Source organism: Heterodontus francisci, chromosome 17 (genome assembly GCF_036365525.1).
Source record: "Heterodontus francisci isolate sHetFra1 chromosome 17, sHetFra1.hap1, whole genome shotgun sequence".
In the NCBI taxonomy this organism is placed as follows: Eukaryota; Metazoa; Chordata; class Chondrichthyes; order Heterodontiformes; family Heterodontidae; genus Heterodontus; species Heterodontus francisci.
The window spans coordinates 29,633,316-29,638,889 of record NC_090387.1 but is presented as its reverse complement, the minus strand read 5'-3'; positions in this window follow the sequence as shown (position 1 = coordinate 29,638,889).

Below are 5,574 nucleotides of genomic sequence, written 5' to 3'. Positions count from 1 at the left end.
AGGGCAGGGCCTGGCCCGATCCTCCTGGCGGGGCCACAATCTGAATATTTAAATCAATTAAAACAATTAATTTAAATAAACTTACATCACCTCCTTCAGTCCGGCGGCCGGCACTACCATGCCTTTGGATCCCCGTCTGGGGAAACGAGGTGCAACACGGTGCCGAGGTGGGGGGTAAGTTTATCTGTGCGGTGGGAATGGGGAACGGGGTCAAATTAACGTCATGGGTGTAGGGGATGGTGGGAAGAGTTGTAGTTTAAAGTTTGTGCAGTTTGGGGGTGGGGGAAAGTCAGATGGTAAAGGTAAGTGTTTTTGGGGGGGAAAGGGAAAATAATTAATTTAACTGTTGTTGGGGTGGGAGAGGGGCAAAAGAAATGAATTTTTATGTAATTAAATCTATCTTTAAATATTTAAATACGCTGGTAGGGCTAACAGCCCTTTAAAAAATGGTGCCTGTGCACAGGCAGCTGACGTCATTGTTGGGGACGGACAGCCTGCCCTCTCCACGTGATCCGGTTGGGGTGGGGGCGGCGTACTCTGGCTATTTAAATGAAGTGTAGTGGCTCTTTGGCGTGCATCCTTTGCAGTGTTTTTGATCTCACACTCCTCCCTCTTCTAGCAGCTTGCACTGTCTGTGTCGCCTCTGCTCTTTTGCCCAGTAAGGCTGTATTCCAAGGTGAATGCCTACTATTGCTCTTGCAGGGAGCTGGCACGAACACGACAGACCGAATGGTCTCCTTCTTTGTTGTAACCATTCTATGATACTGCACTCATGTCTGGGGGCAACTGGTTTGTGCAGAAGTCTTGAAATCAGGACCAATTCCTTCAGCATGTGCCACACCCTGTAGGCTTTAGCAACTTTAAAGAACTCTAGAAGTGGCCAAGCACTTGTACAATCATAGCAACAGCCTGTAGGAATCAATTAGTAACTAATCAGTAAGTAGCTGATGATAACTTCAAATAGCATTGGTAGGATAGCCTTCCTGCTGCTGAATGAGTGTTCAGCTGCATGTGATTAAGAGACGGCATTAGCTGGATTTCCAGCATCCACAGTATTTTGCTTTTATGCTTTTGTGAGAAATTAGTCTTCCCTCTCTAAGATCTAATGGGACAGGTGTATTCCAGTAATAAGTTGTCATCAACACTTTAAAAGGCCTGAACAAGTTAGCTTTGGACATCTTAGCGAGGGAAGCGAGTATGGGCTGGATTTTACCTTGAACTTCGGGACCTCAACATTGGGATCTAATGCGCATCCCAAGCTCGCATTTGCCAGCAGCAGGAACAACTCAGCGGTTTTATTGCAGGCGGCCTTCTATTTGGCTACCTGCAGGCCACCGTCCAATTATGGATGGCGGTGAGGGGGGCTCCTGATGCTGCTGGCCCAATCAGAGGGTTGGCAGCTCTGAAGCCTCAGCAGAGACCCTGGGAGAGGTGGGCATTTCTGAGGCAGGTCGGAGACATCAGGGGTGGCTCAAGATGGAGGCATCCTCATAGAGGTAAGTTTAATTAACATTCGGGATGGTCAATGGGGAAGGCTTGCCAATTGCAGGACAAACGCCTCGGGGGAGATTGTTGGGACTGAGGGGGCTGCCTTTCCTGCCCTTGGCCCCCTCTGTGGGGCATGGAGCCTCAGGCTCCAATGGCCAGCTGGGCAAAATGCCTTTAATAAGTCCTTTAATTATGCAAATCGACTGCCCGCTTATTGGAGTGGGAAGCTAATTTCTTTTGTATTCGCACTGGGAAACTTCCCCAGCAGTGGGACTGCATCGGGGAGCTGTCCTGATGCGCCTCCCTGCTATTTTATCAGCCCCTCCCCCCGGCCTCCATTCCTGCCACCTGGGAGAGGGGTGGGGGGTGGGGGGGGTGGTTGTGGGTGCTGGCAAAATTCTGCCCTATATGTTTATGGAGCTAGTAAGTTGAGTCTATTATTTTACATCACCGAGAAGCATAGAAAAATTGATTGCTCTCCTCATGAAAACTGGACACTGTTCATTCATGTAGTTCATAGAAAATAAAAAAAATTACTTTGAATTACCTTCCGTTTTTTCAACCTACCTAGGTAAAGAGGGGAAAACACATGTGGTAGTATGTACAGTATTCCCATAACTGGCATAGGACTGTTGTGATCCCTGGGTCAATTAACCAGATATTGAACATTAAAAGGTGCACTCCAGATTATAGAGGACAAAAAGCCCACTTTAAGGACTGATGTTGCTGAACTCAAGAGAATATCTAGCAAAAACCTAAAAGCTGCGACAACTGCATATGTTGTATTGAAAGGATATTTGCAGCAAGATGAGCAAACTATTCTAGTTTACAGTGCTGTCAGAATGCTCATTGCATTTTAAATAAGTTAACTAAAAAGAACAAGAATTAATGGGGGTGGGTTGTGATACTTTTTAATTACCATTCAGAGGGCTTAAATGCAAATCACAGGCTTAACTGATATTCCTCTCTTTCATCAGTTTTTGTTGGGTATTGGCTGCAACACAAGATGATGGACTGTTTCATCGGAGGGAAGAAGCAATCAGTAATGAGACTCACTCTACACAGCAAACCATTTCTTTTGTCAGCCAAAAGAGTGCCATTGAAAATGACTATGGGAAAATTAATGGCCTAGATTACCGTGTAATCTGCTCCCTCAAACAAGGCCAGCTTGGGACAGGACAACATCTCAAAATGGAGAAGCTCAAATCTTTTTTTAAATTTGGTTAATTTTGAATTACATCCAATGTCAATCATGATTAATTTTTTTCAGCTTTTTTTGCTTTTATTGATGGCTTAGCATTGATCTTGTTGTGCTTTATCGTTTCCTAACTTTAAAAGTGTTTGAGGAATACATAGGAGGATAACCAAAAAAATAACAATCATGGGCCTAGAGATTCATTGCCGCTGCAGTTATTTTACAGGTGTAAAATGGGTGCTGAAACGGAAAGGAACAGCTCATATTGAATCGCTGCCTCCATAGGCATCCAGGGTGTAGACTGGAACAATTCAGGAAGCTCAATACAGGGCAGGGTAACGTAGCAGTTATGTTACAGAACTAGTAATCCTGAGATGAGCTCAAATCCCACCACAGCAGCTGGCGGAACTTAAAATCAGTTAATTAAATAAATCTGGATAAAAGCTAATAATGTGGTTGACATTTAACTGCCCTCTGAAATGACCGAGCAAGCCACTCAGTTGCATCAAACCTTCATGAAAAATTATACTTAGAATAAAACCAGACAGACGACTCAGCATCAACCTAGCCAATGCACACAACACAAATGCACTCAGCCCAGTCAATCTGCAAAGTCCTTCTCACTAACATCTGAGGACTTGTGCCAAAATTGAGAGAGCTGTTCCACAGATTAGACAAGCAACAGCTTAACATAGTCATACTCACAAAGACATGCCTTTTAGGCAATGGGCGGAATCTTCTGTTCCCCCCACCGATGTCGGCTGCAGGCAAAGAGAAATGCAGCCCCCCTGCGCGGGGCACGGCTGCATGTCGCGGAGCCACCGCATTCTTCCGTGCGGTGGCTCATTATAATAGCCAGGGCGGGCCGCCTCCCTGATCACATGGAGGGGACGGGCTGTCTGTTCCCAGCAATGGCGCCTGTGCGCAGGTGCTGAAGTCATTTTTAAAGGGCTTTAAGCCCTATTGTTAAATTTAAATATTTAAAGCGCAAGTAAATAAAAAAAACATTTCTTCTGCCCCTCTCCCACCCCCCAATAACAATTTAATTAATTATTTGCCCTCTCCCCCCAAAGCACTTAACTTGTCCACCTGACCTTACCCCACCCAAACTGCCTAAACTTTAAACTATAACACTTCCCACTATCCCTTACACCAATGATGTAACTTTGGCTCCATTTCCCCCCACCCCCCCCCCCCATCGCACTGAGGAACTTACCTCCTCCCCCCTCCCCACCGGTGTGGCGCCTTGTTTCCCCAGACGGGGATCCGAAGGTGTGGGAGTGCTCACCACTGGGCCGAAGATCGGAGCAGTAACTCAGACTGTGACGTAAGTATCATTAATGCATTCATTGTAATTTATTTAAATATGCAAATGTGAATCCCGTCACCGATTGGCGGTGTGGGCCGCCACAAGGCCTCGCCACCGCCAGTAATATCGGGCTGGGCCCTCCCGGTGTCAGGGTGAGTGGCAGCCCTCTCTTGGATGCATCTTCAGGCCGACACCCCCCACCACCACGGACCCCGACGCCTGGGGGAGAACTAAATCCAGCCCAATGTCTAAGACTCCTCCATCACCATCCCTGGTTATGTCCTATCCCACCGGCACAGACCCACCAGATGTGGCAGCATATACAGTCGGGAGGGAGACAACATTGACCCATAACCTCATGAAGTCTCATGGCATCAGGTCAAACATGGGCAAGGCAAAACTAACTGCTTATTTCCACCTACTGCCCTCCTTCAGCTGATGAATCAGTACTCCTCCATGTTGGACATCACTTGGAAGAAGCAGCAATGGTGCAGAATCTTCTCTGGGTAGGACACTTCAATGTTCATCACGAGTGGCTCGGTTGACAAATCCTGAATGACATAGCTGCTAGACTGGGTCTCCACAGGTGGTGAGAGAACCAACAAGAGGGAAAAACCTACATGACCTCATCCTCACCAATCTGCCTGTCGCAGACGTACCTGTCCAGGACAGTTTTGCTAGGAATGACCACCGCACAGTCCTTGTGGAGACAAAGTCCTGTCTTCACACTGAGAACATCCTCCAGCATGTCATGTGGCACTACCACCATACAAAATGGGATACATTCAGAATAGATCTAGTAGCTCAAAACTGGACATTCATGAGATGCTATGGGCTATCGGCAGCAGAAGAATAGCATTCCACTGCAACCTGTAACCTCATGGTCCAGCATATCCCTCACTCTACTATTACTAAGCCAAGGGATCAATCCTGGTTCAATGAGGAGTGTGAGAGAGCATGCCAGGAGCAGCAGCAAGCATACATAAAAATGAGAACCAACCTGGTGATGTTACAAAACAGGACTACATGCATGCTAAACAGCAGAGGCAGCATGCAATAGACAGAGCTATTTGATCCCATAACCAACAGATCAGATCAAAGCTCTGCAGTCCTGACCCATCCAGCTGTGAAAGGTGGTGGACAATTAAACAACTGACCGGAGAATGAGGCTCCACGAATATCCCCATCTTCAATGATGGGGAGACCAGCATGTCAGTGCAAACAACAAAGCTGAAACATTTGCAACCTCCTACAGTCAGAAGTGCCGAGTGGATGATTCATCTCAGCCTCCTCCTGAGGTCCCCAGCAATACAGATGCCAGCTTTCAGCAAATTCGACTCGCTCCATGTGATATCAAGGAACAGCTGAAGACATTGGATACAGTAAAGGCCCTTACAATATTCTGGCTGTGGTACTGAAGACATTTGCTCTAGAACTAGCTGCACCCCTAGACAAACTGTTCCAGTTCCTGCTACAACACTGGTATCTACCTGACAATGTGGACAATTGCCCAGGGGTGTCCTCTGCACAAAAAGGACAATTCAATCCAGCCAATTACCGCCCCATGAGTCTACTCTCAATC